We start from the raw sequence: 15,720 nt of genomic DNA, 5'->3' as shown, positions 1-15,720 counted from the left end.
TCAGCAACGCCAACATTAAATTCAGACAATCTGTACGAAACCTAAGTGTTACTCTGGACAGTACTCTCACATTGCACCAACATGTCATGAACATATGCAAGGCTGCATATCTTGAGCTGAGACGCGTCAGCTCAATTCGCAAATATCTTTCAGTTGATGCTACTTGTGTGTTCATTAGCACTTTCAAGACTGGACTATTGTAACTCAATTCTGTCTGGTTCATCTCAATATCTACTCCAGAAACTTCAAAAAGTTCAAAACACAGCAGCTCGGATCATACTTAGAGTACCAAGATCAGAGTACACCTTCCCGCTGCTCTGTACCCTACACTGGCTGTCCATTCGATCCAGAATCAAACACAAAATTAGTTCTCTGTGCTACGTTTCTAGTCCAACATGCCTATCTCACCTCACTCATGTGTACACAGTAGCAAGATATCTACGCTCCTCTTCTGACAATCGTATACTCATTATTCCAAGTATGATAACAAAGTCATATGGACAGCGTTCTTTTGCATACCAGGGCCCAGCAACGTGGAATGAATTGCCCACTGAACTTAGACACAAAGACACAGTGATGACATTCAAGAGGGCTCTCAAAACTCACTTATTTCGACAGCAAGAACAAACTTAAAGACCTAATAATGTTTCCTACCTGAAAGATTCTCAGCATGTTTATTATTTTTTTAATGTTTTTATAATTTCGTGTTGTTTGTTTTTGTAATAATATTATTATGTTTCTTATACGTGTTGTCTAAAGTTGTAAAGCGCTTAAAGCTTCTAAAGATTAGGCGCTATACAAAGTCCTCATTATTATTATTATTATTATCATATTGAGAAGTCAGATTTCCGAAATATCTCATTTTTACAGCCCATATCAACAGCATATCAACACCTTTCTACAAATTAAAGTCATAATGTTTTAGCGAGATTGTTCTTACTCTGATGCTATTTTTCTAATTAATTCAAATTCTCTCACAATCATGTGGACCTGTTTTCAAGTTATGTTGGCCTACATTTCATTTGCCTGGAATGTGATTTATGCCGGGAATGCCGTAATTGGATTAAGTTGAAGTATGTTTCTTTAACAGAATGAATAAAAACATACAAATATAGAAGAACGTGTTTCAATAGCTTTATTTCATTCAAGATTCTTGTCATCTTTTTAACCGATTTTGGTATTCTCGGCTTCCAACACGCTACGTTTATTAACTAACAACCCACCAAATACAATAAATAAACATTCTTAACATCACGAGGAGGGTAACATTAATTAGATAATATATACATGACTTTATGAGAAAATTTGTACCATTGCATATGATTTTTACATTGCTACAACAAAATTTAATAGTGTGGATTGTTCCTAAATCTTGCCATATGATGTCAAAATGGGATAGTTGTTTTTGCTTAGAGCTTGAGAGTTAAACAAAATAACCCTGGTAGCAGATGTTTCTATGTTTGGATCATTTTGTTTATATTTCCAAATACCAGCAGTTACCATGGTGATTTTCGGAAATTTTCACAGATTTATTAGTCACATTTTAGTTTAGTTAATTCTTTTTGTGCATTGCTTCAGTTGTTACAGAGACTTTATTCATCAGCTGCTGAAAACGAATCCCACGATGTTGGTCGATGTTTGGAATTCTGCCTCGAACCACCATTAACTTTAAATCTTTGCATTGAAACTCGACTGTTTTACCAGACTTACAAAGAAGATGTGCTGCACTAAATGATGGCATTTTTAAGCTGAGAATATGATAAGTGCCATTGTATTGACTATAACCCATTGTTTGATCGAAGTATGCATTTGGCACTTGATGGACTCCACCTAAATAGAAATGGTGCATATGTATTGAAAACAGTATTGGAGTCATTTGTTGTTTGTGTGGACATGGTGCAGATAAATAGCGCTGAAATTTTTTATCCTCGGACCTGTGCCACCCGTATGTCTTATACAGATGTAGTAAAGCAGTTTCCATCCAGATAGAAACATAAGTCGATGGATTACAAGGATAAGGTGATTAATATAAATTATAGTTTTTACTTAATACTTGCTTTTAACATGAATAATGTCACATAGTCATATCAGTCTATATTCTTTAAAGTTCTTTGGTAAATATTTCATTTTAAATTTTTCTTTGAATGGCATCTCCATTGTGGCAATATGTCCATGTTAAATCATAATAGTGTGCCCCTACTTGTTTTTATAAAAAGTCCTAACTCATGTTTGTCTTTTTAAAGAGACAGGTAAAATTATTAATGTTCTTATTATTTACTTAAGAGTAATTGGACTTACCAAAGGACAGATAATTTGTTTATGTATATTGATATTGTTTTATAATTATGATATCCATGTTCCACTTTACGGTTGATAGTCATAAGTTAGGTTGAGCCTACGACAGGCTTGTCCAGGCTAAGACCTTTGAATGTTTTCTGGGTTTTCACAAAGATTTCATGCAATTATTCATATGAAACATGATTTATATGATCAGGTCATATCTACACCCACCCAGAAATTGTAAAAGTCATCGACACATCTATTGTTCATAGATCAAAATTATTATACTCTAGCTTTATCTGTGCAGTAACATTCTTTGCCATAGTATCTAATGACTAATAGTTGTGCACTAATATAATATGTCTTCGGCATGTGTTAGACATCACTGTAGACCATGGGTGCACAAACCCTGGCCAGATGGCCGAGTCTGGCCCACAAGCATGTTGTGTCCGGCCCTCAGGACAAACTGAAACAAAACAGAAATCTGGCCTGTGAACAGTAATAATATTGAAGAAATTTGACTGTGGCCCTCAAGTGATCTTAGAAAATGTAATCTGGCCCTTCGCCAAAAATGGTTGTGCACCCCTGTCATAGACAATGACAAGGAAACCTTATAGTGATGTAACTGATACATTGGTAAAGCTTCATTAAAAATCAAATAAATAAACATCTTTCTCCGATGACTCGAATTGCTATCTATCAGTTAGAATACAAATGATGATATAAATCATGCATCTTTTTAATGTTAATGTAATCTCAGAATGTGCATATTAATTTACAGTAAAATTATACTTGTCAGAATGTGCATCTTAATTTACCATTAAATTATCCTTTCATCAGCATATAATAAAATCATTAAGTGTGGCATATCTTTATTCACAGTACAAAAGCTCAGTATGTTCACTACCTTCTATAATGGTATTATTTCTAAAATTACTATTTATTATTCAGTCATAACAAAATGTGTTCATTATTAACCAAATTGGTTTCTTTTTATTTCAATTCATTTTAAGAATGTACACACGTTATAAAAGAAAATTGTTATATTGTTACTACTAACAATATTGTTTGTAATTAAAAAAAATTTGCCTGGCCTGCAAAAGTCTAAAACGACTAAAAAGAATATATACAACACTCGTGCAATGGGAATTTTCATTTTCTAACAAAGGTATACAAATCGTATTGGGGTTCCTGCGGGTATTTATGAAAGCCAGTGGGTTTCAATATTTTGTGAGTACTTAACTTATTTTTACTTCATTTGTACATATAATATTCAAACAATGTTGTTTACTGCTTTAATAATTGATTTATATTTTGCCCAAAATTTACATGAAACCTAAAAATTACAATATTTGGCCATCTTAGAAATTAAGGTTTGGTACTGTACATCTAATCTATTATACAAGGCCATGCCTGCTATATTTTCCAATTATACAATAGTATATAAGAGTATATAATCAATCTTGCAGCTTAGTTAAAAGATATATTAACTTATTCTGTAGATGATAAAACTGAATCTGTTCACTCATACAAAAACTGATTATGTATTTGATACAAGTTTATCCAATGTGCATGTATTCATTAATACATACATTATGTGTGTGCGTGTGTGTGTGTTATTACAGACTATTGGAACCTGGGTAAATGCAGCTTAAGTTTACATACTTTGTTAAAGTTTTTACTATTTAATATTGGTATTTTTCTTGTCTTTTCCCTTTTTCCATGTGATATTTTTACATGAGCGGGTAAATACTCATCAGTTATGCTATTGTTGGCTGATAGTAAATTACTGATATCTGTATAGCTACTTTGCTACATTATGATTACTAAGTCATCTGAGAATTGTTAGCGATTATTTACTGAACATTGATTGAGAATGGCCCATTCATTTCTGTATGTGAAAACCTGACATTGCCAGCATTATGAATCTATCTTACACTTTTTACATAAACTGCATATTTGCAAAATGTTAATAATAATGAAAATTGCATTTTTATGCATCTATATTTCACAATAGTTTTTTGATATTAGAGTGAATATTCTTCACCAAATACCACCCCTTACAGCCCATGTGTGCAGCCATCATTATAATATTGTTCTCATATTCTTCTTTTTTTCTTTCCCGTGAAAGGCATGTACTTAATTTTACAGTTATAATTCCAGCGACACATTTACGTAGTCTTTTATTTAACTGTAGCAGGTTTCCTTTTCTTATGTGTCAAGGGTTAATGCAGATACTTTGAGAAATTTGTTTCTATTAAAAAATAATTCTCAGGAAGATAACCATTTAAATGTTTTTGCAGATATATACTTTGTTATGCAGGTTAGAGCAGCATGAGCTATTAGTGAATGTCAGTGAGGATGCTGCTGTAATTTTGTTGATTTTTAAGAAGCATTTTTAAGGTTTTTGTATTTGTCTACATTGAAACTTGTGACTCAATTACTGTCAGATTTTTTCCTTCTCATTCGTGTATCTTTGAACATAACAATAGTGCACTGAAACTTTAGAAAATGTGAATGACATGCTACTGTCAGCACAAATTGGTGAAATCACAAACAAAAATTAAACAAGTTAGGCTATGAAAATATTTTGTCTAGAAAAATCTGCTGTGGCAGATAACAGTATTTTGATCCTTATGAAGACCTTAATCATGATTATAGTAACTTTGTAATGACAATATTAATTGATTCGTTATTACAATTGTACTTTTTTGGCGGAAATATTTCCTATACTGGGTAACATATTAAATTAATCTTGTGCATAGTAACAGTGACAAGAAGTTATGTTTGTTGGTTGCTAACCACTATTTAAGAAATGTATTTCAGCAGTGGCATGTGAAGCTGGATGAGGAACTCTTAAAATCACCTACTTCATTAGTCATAAATAAAAAAAAAACAATTATTGCTGGTAAGCTAACCATGTTATTGGTTACTTGCCATGAATTTCTTTATGTTTAAGTTGTGAAAACCTGACCATTGGTGAATGATAACCCAACCCCTATTATATACCCAGTTTTTTATTCACTGTTACATTTTTAAGGCCATCTTGATTATCATATGAGTAATTCATGGATAACAATTGAATGTTCAGAATGTATGTTGTTTTCCACTTCTTTATGTACTGTTCTCTGGAACATACATGATATTTAAGGTTTAGTTGCAATGAAAATAAATACTTATGTAAACATTTTAATGTTTTATATTTTATCACTTTTGCAGGAACAGTTTTGTTTCCATTTTATTGAAGAATGGGAACAAGCTCTAGGACAGTTATCAAAAATAACTACTGATCTGCATTTATGTCCAGTGCCATCGGTGAGATATTACAATGATTGTCATTAGAAATGCGCCTTGAAATTAACAGATACATGTTTTTGGTTCACTGATAGTTCTATCTATGACCTAGCTTCCATGATCCATATTTTATGGTATAGTTAAACTTATGATTTTATTAATTTTCTGTGAATTAGTTTTACCTTTTTTGAACACGATGTTTTCCATTGGTACACCAGCCTTGAATCACACTTCTGGACTTTTAAAATACATATTTTCCAGATTGACAATAGCAGAACATTATTTTTTATTACATCTACTGAAAACTAACCTAACTTATGGAAAAAATCAACTATGATACTGACACCTTGTTAGGGTTGGCAGGTCTGCTTCCTCCATGTATCCATTTTACTTCCCCACCATTAAAGCTGTCAGCCATATACGACCATTTAAGTGTCAACATTGGTATTAAAACCTCAATTCCACAACCATTACACCATTGCCTTGGTACCCAGGAAAAGTTTCTAATATTGTCAATACTAACATTAACTCAGTTTATCTATTTAAAAAAAAAAAAATTGGTCCAAAGCCATGGCCAGCGAATGTCCCTGTGATTTTACTTGCGTAGGAAAATAATAAGAAATTATGCTAATGTTGGCTGATAGTAATTTACTGATGGCTGTGAAGCTGCTTTGTTACAACATGATTACTAAGTCATTTGAGAACCGTTAACGAGAATTGATTATATACTGAATATAGATACCAACTTACATTGATAATGGCTTATTCATTTCTGCTAGGAGAAAACTGAAAGTGCCAGTAATATCAATGTAAATTATAGTTTGTTCATAAACTGCATATATATTTGCAAAATGTTTATAATAATGGAAAGTACATTTGTATGCATATTTGTTAAAACTTAATTTCTTTTATAGTTCAACATGAATATTCTCCACATTCCACCCATTGCAGCCCATGGGTGTATCCCTGTCATATTGTTAGTATTTTCTTAGTTTTCAGTTGTTTTTTCTTTCTTGAAAGACATGTTTATTTTGACATTTATAATTCCACCAGAGACACGTTTATATGGTCTCTTTTATAACAGATGTCTTTTTCTTTTGTATCAGGTTTGCTGTTACGTTGAGTAATTTCATTCTGTTCAAGGGAATTGTTCAGTGTCAATGTATGACTGTATCAATCAGAAATATACTTTTTGAACCAATAATGGAAGAAAAGACTTGATTATAATTGGGGTATTATAGTTTATTGTTGCAACTAATGTCTGTTATGAAAATGAAATTAAGGATAATGTGGTAATTAGAATGGTAGTTAATACAAATTTTATTTGGATGCATTAAAGGTTTACATCTGACCATATTAATGTTGACATTATTTTTTTGTTGTTACCGGTTGCCTTCATTTCTGCCATCATATAAATTTTTTTTAAGGATCAACACATTCATGCTGCCTTTACGAACCAGTAGCCAAAGACGAAAGATTATTCCAGAGAATTGCCCCTGCAAAGGTACGTAGAAAATATAAAGTTTGATCTGTATTTCCGTATCCTATATTGTTTTGTGACTACTGCTTTCACAGTTGACCAGTAAAGGTAAACTCTTATCTTTAGATGTGATCAATTTTTCAATCACTATTCTAGAAATATAGTAAATAATAAACTATTATTTAAAACAATGCAGCTTAGTTATCATTTATGTCGTTTTTCTTCTGCAGTAACAGTATAACTGTTGAAACTGTTGTAGGTATTCAGCTGTTCTGAGTGTCCTGTGAAATTCACCAAGGAAGACTTCCTTTAGAACCATTACCTGTGCAGACATGTTCCTCATATTAGGGAAATAGTGGAGATTATGTGCATTTTTTTAAGCATTTATGCCACACTCTGAAAAACCTGTTCAGAATTTGACCCAGTTAATTTTCTTATTGGCCACATAAATGCATTAAAATTTATTTATTATATATTTGGTGTTTTTAACTTGGAAATATATGATATGAAGTTGTATTGGTTGCATATTCCAGTATAGGTTCACAAGTATTGTTTTTTCCTAGAGTACTATATTAGCTCCTTTTTTGTCCTTGAGTTATGGTAGTCATCACCACTTTTGAATGAGGAAAACTTCTACTTTTTTTCCTCTGAACATAACTACATCACATTGTACATTTTTAAAATTAAGTAATAAGACATGTGCTGGTTACAGACACAATTCACGGTATTTTTCTGTCTATAGTGATTCAAACTGTATTTGCATTTATGAGATGAATATTTCAAAATGCCACTAGTGTCCATACACTACTTATGAAAGCTATACAAATGCAGTGCTCAGGAATTTGAGTAGCAAACTGAAGAATTTATTTCAAAGATACAGCTTCTATGAGAAAACTGGATAAAAATGACAACATAGAAGTTATATCTTCCATGTCAAATTCTTTACTGCAGGAAACCTCATTACATCCACCAGTTGTTAGCAATACAATTGTGAAAGACAATGTGATTATCAGAAGTTACCATTGCAAAAACTGTGTTTACAACCAATTTGGAAAAATCACATAAAGCCATTTGCATTGAACATGACATGATCACTCACTTGATAGAGTGCCATTTCATGGATTCAAAAAATAAGCAGCTTCAACTGTTTGAGGATTCTGCTATCAAATGTATCCACTTTTCCAAATTGTTCAGTGTAGAAGGGGACTTTTCATATTTACATTACTTAAAATAAAAGTGGACAGCAGTGAAGTACCTATTTATTATATATGAAATAATAATTGGAAGTTGAAGAAAATGGGTGAAATGTTGTTTTTGGAATTTAAGTTAACGAAATATTTTTAAACTCTGATAATCATGTATACAGTGTACATTAGATACCTTCTTATCATCCTATATTTGAAATTCTATTTGTAAACATATTAGGATCCCTTGCTAAAGTTATTATGTTAACCAAAAATTTCTGGATTTAGATAAGATTTATTTGTGATTGTGATAATATCTTCCTTATATGTATAGTATACAAGTTTTCAGGTTTTTAACACTCTAGCCCAGGGGTGGGCAAACTACTGCCTGAGGCCCGCCAAGGGTTTTCGTGCGGCCTCGGAACAAGTCATCATTCACACTGACTCTGTTTATGTTACTCTGTTTATGAAATAAATGTGCTTCTTTTTTAGTTTAAGTTTAAGTTTTCAAATATTAACAACATATTAACAACTGAACATTAATTATGATGTTATTTAGAAAAACCTTTTGTTTTTGCTATTTCAAATATTAATTATTTTACTTAATGAACTATGCGGCCCACGACAGGGTGTAACTTTGTGTATGCGGCACTTGCACTGGAAAGTTTGCCCACCTCTGCTTTAGCCATATTGAAGAGTAGAATACTCTTGTCACTGTTTAATTATAATAGCATCACATTTCCTTGTATGCCCATTTGATTAATTGTTTTAATATTTGTTTTCTTTATTATTATTTTCCATACAAAGGTAGCCATAGTTATGGGATCCATCACACAAACTAGTAGTTCAACAATAGTACATAGTATTATATTGTATTTCTAAATACAATAGCAAACTAATATGGCAAAGAGAGAGAACAGGGATGCAGAACGTTTGTCACAAAGATGTTGACAATGGGCAAGTAAATTAAAAAGTTGACTTGTCTATATAAATGACCCTCTTGTCTTTGTTTTCATAGTGGAAGGCAGGACTGTTAAAAAAGTTTACTTTTATTAAGCTGCACCATATAAATGCATGCAGTTGAGATCTGTGACAGCTGAAACAAACCGGATATTTCAGTTTCTCTTAGTTTTGTACTTTTATTATTAGGGTCTACAACTTTAACAAGAATGCATTCCCAGTCTCTAACTGCTGCAGAATCAATAGTAGCATCTGAAAGGACAGATAAGAATTTAGCTCTATATATTATATCTTCCACATTTGTCAGTAGGTCATTTGCAGCATGATGTCCCATTGCTTGACATCACTGCAAACTGTCACACTGAAGATATTATAGCGATGTGACTGAAAAATTGTTAATGATGAGTTAAACATCTACAACACATACACACATACACTTAATGTCTTTTCTTCATTTATTTTCATAATTGTTAACTGACACAACAATTGTGGTATTAGTCAATAAAAAACTTAGTAGAGAGTCAGAAATCTTTTCATTTCTTTGATGTAATAAATTTGATAGCTGTTCCAATTAAGAATATTTCCATATATTGGACAGTTTGTTTACCTTTTATTTATTATTTTGGTACACCAATACTAATTCTAGAGTGACTGCAAGTCAATTCATACTGGACATGATGACATAGTTAATGGTTCTCACAGCTCGGCTCCTTAAAATGCAGGTAGTCTAAACAATATTAAATTTTTTCCCCTCCTTTCATCATGGTATATATTCAGTAATTCTTGTATTAACTCCAAACTTTTATTTACATTTCTATCCCATCAATAAATGGGTCTTGATTTTGCTGTGTTATATGATGTCCACGTGAAATTGACCAGAGCTATTTGCGCTTCGAATATTGACCCACTAATGTTTCTTTTTCATATTATCAGCTGTCGTCTGTTGTATCGTTTTATAGTGAAACTCATCAAACGGCTTCGTGAGATGAACATTTATAAAACTTTATTGTCAATATTTGTATTTGAACCGCTCTATTGATGTTACCACTGTTGAAAATTATTAATGTTTCCTAAATTCGTTTATGCTGTTTTGGGGGCTAGGAATACATCCTAAAAGTTTCAAATGGCTATTATTTTGTTTTTCTCACCCATGCGACAGAAAAATCTAGCTGTTTTGAAAAGTTGTGCATATTTGTCATTTCAGCAGTGTGCATTGAATGCAAAAAATTGTTAACCATTTAAATTGCTGCTTTTAGTTTTAACGTCATTCTTCAACACATGATAAGAATATGCATCATGACCAGGATAACTGGAGGAATAAACTGGCATGAACCAATTATCAACTGCACGCTTCTGACAAGCATTCTCATGAACCACGTAAGTTGAGCCGAGAATCGATATCGCACATAGTTGAGATGACTTGTGAGTAATCTATAAAGCCGAGGGCCTTACAACACCCTGCCACCAGAGGCCCCGTGAACCAATTAAAGTGACCAATAAACATACTTCAAATATACAGCCTACATTAAAATAAATTTAATTATTTACCAACGACTTGAAGTAGCGTTCTTTTGTGCCTTTTCACAACATCAAGGTCTCACGGAAAAAGTCCAGGACCTTCCAATTGTTTTTGGTAGAAAACTAATAGAATCTCCTCTGAACTTTGCGTTACCATCCTATCCAAAGAACGAACACACCCGCCATATTACGAACGATGAGCAAAATTGAACTACGCATGATGATTGACCTTTGCCAAAACACATTCGTTGGTCCACGGGAGATGACTGCATATTTCCAAAAAAGTCTGTGGGCATATGGAGTTCAGGTGATATAAATTAAAATCACAGTCAGCGAAGTCGTTTGAAGCAACGTCGTTTTAAAATCCCATAAGACCCTCATAAACCCGTCAGATGCCCATATCCCTTTTAAAAAAACATATGAAATGACCTCGTAAAGGAACTATATATATATATATATATATATATATATATATATATATATATATATATATATATATATATATATATATATATATATATATATATATATATATATATATATATGTATGTATGTATATATATATATATATGATAATAATAATAATAATAATAATAATAATAATAATAATAATAATAATGAGGACTTTGTATAGCGCCTAATCTTTAGAAGCTCTAGACGGTTTACAACATTAGACAATACCTATAAGATAAGAAACATAATCATATTATTACAAAAACAAAACACACGAAATTAGAAAAACATTAAAAAATAAAAAAACATTCTGAGAATATTTTAGGTAGGAAATATTATTAGGTCTTTAAGTTTGTTCTTGCAGTCGAAATAAGTGAGTTTTGAGAGCCCTCTTGAATGTCATCACTGTATCTTTGTGTCTAAGTTCAGTGGGCAATTCATTCCGCGTTGCTGGGCCCTGGTATGCAAAAAAACGCTGTCCATATGACTTTGTTTTCATAGTGGGAATAATGAGTATACGATTGTCAGAAGAGTATATATCTGACTTAGGATCAGCAATTTGATAGCTCACTGACCACTCGTCACCAGCAAGCTTGTCTCCATTTTCTCATAAGGACTCCAGGATATAACAAATTACCACATGTGTGGTTTCAAATTCCCTAATATCGTCATTACACATAAAGGAGAACTCAGAATCTTTATCCTGTTCGATAATTAGCGATTGTGTTTCGTCAGTGTGACTGGAATTTAAAGAATCAATAGTGAAACAAGGAACAGTGCGACCAATGCCTTTTGATTGATCAGTAGCAAATATGACTTCATCAAAAAACTGAGCAATGAAGGTGCAGCTAAAGGAATATTTTCTTGAGCAACAAATATTTTATCAAGTCTGACACGGGTAACCTCAGCATATCATTGGCATCAATACTTTACGTCGTCTTATATATTGGAATGCGACTATCTTTTATGCTGGTACTGTTGGTATAATGAATAGTCATTCACCCTTGGCGTATGAATAGGCATATCAGTACGGTTTGAACAGTCGACTACAGATTCTATACTCCCTAGACGAGTAATTAATTTGCATTTATCAATCATTCATGAAATCGACAAAAGTAAAGAATATTAATAATCCTCGTCTGTTTTGAAAAACTCAATAAACATGCTACACAATTTTAAACATTATTTTCAACATACTACACACTTTTATAGAAACTCTCTGGCATTCATTTGGATTATGCTTTTCTCTTTAATGCCAAAGATGACAAAAGTACGACAACATTTGTGCAGTGAGACAGAGTAATTAATCTGAACTAAATGAAAACTTTGAGCTTCAACTTTCATAAAGTGATATAAAGCGCTTTCGTAATGATAATGCTATTTGTACACGTTTATAAAGTGTCATAAGATATAAAGGTTACAAGACCCTCGTGAAACGAGAGGGCCATGCTGTACAATCCTTGATTAGATAGCACTCACATAGTCTAATATGTCATATTCGTGGGTTTGTTTTGGTTTCTAAACAATAATATTATAAAATTGATTATTTTTAATATTTAATTACATAAAGCCAACACTCTTTCTCTCACCTTTCTGTCTCTATTTTTGGTCAGTCGGCATGTCAGTTTAAACTAACTTGGTCATCTCTCTCTCTCTCTCTCTCTCTCTCTCTCTCTCTCTCTCTCTCTCTCTCTGGACTTAAGATTGCAATAATGATGACAGTTAAGCCGAGATTAAGCGAGAGAATAAAATAATAATATAGCCAGTAGCAATATTAAAAACAGCACAATAATGACTTTGATAAACTATAAATAGTTTTATTGTTTGGATCGGTTATGATGGTTCCTTCTTACGTTTCGTATGTTCACCCATTTCGATCTAAAATTACTAAAATTGCATTATTAGAACTTTGTCTAAAAAACTTTTATACCTAACTAACATTGGTTCAAGCTTAAGTGTGGAGAACACCATATTGCAGATATGGGAATGATGATTTTCATTGCAGCAAACATTGAAACATACTGAAATGCATATTATTGATGTGTGTATGCTTGTGTAGTGGATCATGTTAAAACTCACTAACAGCCCACGAGGACACTATATGGGCCTAAGGTTATCTTGGATACAAGGATCTGAAGATATCAGTTTGCTGATGTGCATCAAGTGTGTAGATACACAACGAGGTAGAGAACACTTGTATATTATTAACATAATATGTTGTTTGATTGCTGTTAATTTGGTAAACGACCTTGATCAACGGTCAGAAATGTTTGCTAAATTATCTTGTTTTGGTGTTATGCAACTGGAATAAGGCGTCTTTCGCAGAAACACATTAAAAAAGAAAGGACAAGCTTTATACGGACAATGGAAATCCCAGTCAAACAGGAGACGGTTACGTTTACGAACTAGATTTATACTCTTTTGTCTTCTAAGCTCTTCTTTTCCTCCTCCAACTTCTTATTTTCACTCCAACGTTCTTCTTTTTCTTCTCCTGTTTCTCCTTCTCCTCCTCCTTCTCGTTTTTTTTTCTCGTTCCTCTTCCTTTTCTATTGTTTCATTCCATGCCCTCATTCTTATCCTATTTTCTTCGCCATCATTGTCCTCCTTTTCTTGTTTCAATAACTCTCTTAGTCTTTCCTTCGTCTTCTTTACGTTGTTGATTTCCATTTTGAGACGGTGGGGACAACATTAGTAATTATCGTTTAGTTTGAGCAGCCCTCAGATCGTCTACTGCTTCTTGCAACGTCTTCATTTTGTGAAGGTGGTTCGAAGCCATTTTGTATTCAATGTTCAATGGTACGAATTGCGAACGCTAGGCTTTATATGTCCCAAGCACGGACGTGAAGGGAAACATTCCTTACAATGGCTTCACATATTATCTACTATTAACACGGAAGGGAAAGAAAAAAGGATTAGCTACTATCCACACCAATATCTACTATCCACACAGAACGGAAGGAAACAAACCCAATATCTAATATCAACACACAAATGTACGCGAACGCATGCAAAAACACTCACTCTACTATCAACACAAACGGGGTAGAAAAGAAAACAGTATATACTATTCGCATCAATATCTACTATCCACACAAAAAGGAAGAAAAACCCATTATATATCTGCTACATGCGTACGCGAAAGCATACTAATCCAATATCTACAATCAATCAACAAACGTACGGGAACTCATACAAAGACACACACAGACACACAAATACACACACACATCAGTAAAGGAGGAAATGTTTATAGTCACACTACTGCACATTCACACCAATTGGCAATTGAATAGTGTTTTTTCTAGAGATCTGTTTAGACCTCAGAAGGGCTGTTTTTTCTATCTCCAAATACACCTGGCTAAACGTGACATCCCCCAGGCCTAGTACCACTGACCCATCGCCTGCTCCAGTTCTGCTTCCAGTTTAAGGTTGTGACTGGTAACGCGGAGGGGGTTGACTGGCTTCACTTTCCCAGTCTTCACATTCAAGGATAGTCGAGAATTCCCTCATTCTTCTTTTATTACACACTCTTGGATGTTACTCATGTTAACGAGTAAATGCTGGGGAGCCAGATAGACGATCACTCTGCGTTATATGTCTGAATTGCGGACGTGAACAATAACATCCACCTTACACCAAAACTCACAATATCCATATCAACACCATCTGACAAGACATAACAACGAAGTGTTGATAGGCACATTTCTATTTGTTTTGTTTAAAACAAAGAAACGAAGTGTTTATAGAAACACATTTTTTTTAAAACTACAAATACAAATTTTGCAAATTTGACTAGTATATCTATTCTAGATGGATGGGATAGCCCTGAAAAGGGCTGTTGTGTTGACGGGATTATGTAAATATTCTATTGTCTAAGATTGCGTCCCCGTGTGGCTGTAGACTTTCCCACAGGATAGGGTATGCGTTTTCGGAAAGAGAACTCTTTCCTGTGTACACAGCAGTCTACAAATCCTTTATCTGGTTTATGCTGTTGTTGCTGCTGATGTTGCTGTTCTCTCTGCTGACTCTGAAGTCTGTACGTCTCCATCAACTCTTATTGCTCTTTCTTGATTTCCTCTATGAAGATCTCTTCTATCTTCGGTCACTTTCAACATCCTGACATTCTCTATCATTTTATGTTTCGGTATCAGGCTTTGCCTGACACGATATAAATTCACATAAGAAAGGTTCAGCTAGGCTTATCTTGAGCACATGTTCATAGAATGATGAGTCAACAATGGATGGTTAGACTGGAGACCGCCTCTCTTTACATGGCTCAAGCGCGGACGCGATATATAACATTCCTACGATTTTTGTTAGGTTGGGACACTATAGAGCATATCTTTTTGGTGAGGGATAGAAAGACGTCAAAGAACATGTACAGTCACAAAATGTTTTGAAAACTTAAACGCAGTTACATCGAGTCATACCCATAGGTGCTCCACACGAGTTTATTGTTGGACAAAAGCCACAGCATGAAGGAAAAATATCACATTGTTTGACAAAATTGCATCAGATTAGCCCTCTGACCATTTCTGACAAGATGCCTGT

The sequence above is a fragment of the Sinohyriopsis cumingii genome, chromosome 8 (assembly GCF_028554795.1).
Source record: "Sinohyriopsis cumingii isolate HCF-2022 chromosome 8, ASM2855479v2, whole genome shotgun sequence".
Classification (NCBI taxonomy): Eukaryota; Metazoa; Mollusca; class Bivalvia; order Unionida; family Unionidae; genus Sinohyriopsis; species Sinohyriopsis cumingii.
The sequence above is the reverse complement of the archived record's forward strand: the minus strand, read 5'-3'. Positions refer to the sequence as shown.